The sequence below is a fragment of the Nomascus leucogenys genome, chromosome 7b, assembly GCF_006542625.1.
Source record: "Nomascus leucogenys isolate Asia chromosome 7b, Asia_NLE_v1, whole genome shotgun sequence".
NCBI classification, from domain to species: domain Eukaryota; kingdom Metazoa; phylum Chordata; class Mammalia; order Primates; family Hylobatidae; genus Nomascus; species Nomascus leucogenys.
The window spans coordinates 61,312,225-61,313,838 of NC_044387.1; the positions used below are offsets into that span (position 1 = coordinate 61,312,225).

Consider the following 1,614-nt stretch of genomic DNA (forward strand, 5'->3'; position numbering starts at 1 on the left):
CTAAGCTAGTATCCTGGAGGAGGCAGCCACTAAATTCAAGACCCTCTTGCTAATACACAAAGTAAAGCCAAGAGTAAAAGCAACAAAGTCATCATTTCATGAAAGAATCCAGTTGTGTTTTTTTAAAAATGATTAAGAGAATATTTATTTAAGCAAGAATACATACAGTCGGCTAGGCGCAGTGGCTCATGCCTGTAATTCCAGCACTTTGGGAGGCTGAGGCGGGTGGATCACTTGAGGTCAGGAGTTCCAGACCAGCCTGGCCAACATGGCAAAACCCTGTCTTTACTAAAAATACAAAAAATTAGCCGGGTGTGGTGGCACTCGCCTGTAGTCCTGGCTACCTTGGAGGCTGAGATGGGAGAATTTCTTGAACCAGGAGGCGCAGAGATTGCGCCACTGTACTCCAGCCTGGGTGACAGAGACCCTGTTTAAAAAAAAAAAAAAAGCATGCATATAGTCATCATTGCCATTGCCATGAGTTGTTAAATGTTCAACCCAATTTTCCTTCCTGGATAAGTTTTTCTTTTCTATCCCTGTCAGTTTTGAAAACATAATACTAGAAGAAGAGGGGCCCAATTCCACAGAAAGCTCCCAAGAGAGGGTTTTTGGGAGTGGGTCTGAAATTGGGATAGACACTTGCTGAACTTGCATAGGTCCAACAAATCAAGGCAATATCTTGGATGAGCCCTTGGCGGTTAGGGTTGTTGTACTGAAGTAGGTATTCCTGTTTAGGCCAGGCCCTTATGGCCAATCGCTAAGCTTGTGCACACTAGGTCTCCAGAGATATGTCGTATTCAGCCGGGTCGAGCGTTGAGGGCAGAGTGGCCAGGCGCGATGGAGTATACTTTGGGAGCTACATCTTGGCGACCCAGCCCAGATCTCATTCTTTGTGTTCTTTTGGGATTCCAGTGCTTTCATGAGTAAGAATTCTCATGAATTCTTATGGAAAATAGCAAAATATCCCAGGCAGATTCTCTCTTTTGCATATAAATCTTAAGGGGAGAGGGAAGCAAGAGTGGTAGATGTGGAAGTTGGCAGAGCAGCTAGCGAGGTGCTCAGTGGTGACACTAGTGTGGGGAGCAATGAGAAGCTGGCCTCAGAAGGCAATGAGATGTCCAGGGCCAGGGGGGCCACTGGCATCTGAGAGCCTGAACAGCTGTGAACGCCACCCCCCCACCAAGTTCTCCACAAGGTGTGGCTGTGTGGCTGCTGAATGTTCCTTTCCATTTTCTCACTTTCCTGTTCATTCTTACGATAACCCCCAACCACCAAATTTGGGTCTGTGTCCCTTGAACCCAAAAGAATCTAACATTGGGTCACAGTTTCTATCAAGGATCTGAGGACTAGGAGCAATTTAGTGTCCCTATATGTTAGGACTCCTACTTAAAGAACTTGGTTTTTTGATCCCAACAAGTTCCCTGTAAAGAACTCTATATTCTCTTTCTTCAGTGAGTGAAATAATAAAAATGCAAATCTCCACTCTTCCCCTGTGTCAAAGACATTCCTTTTCAAGGAGGTTCATTCTGAAGTGACCTCTGAGTAACAGTACAAAGTAGTAGACAGTAGCTTAGGTATTTTCAAAGGAACGGTATGCCTAACAGTATCTAACAT

General features: G+C 44.9%; 1 pseudogene; it reads right to left on the reverse strand.

Moving 5' to 3' along the window:
* Positions 1–463: 463 nt before the first annotated feature.
* LOC100602692 lies at positions 464–862 on the reverse strand (annotated as a pseudogene).
* Positions 863–1,614: the final 752 nt, after the last annotated feature.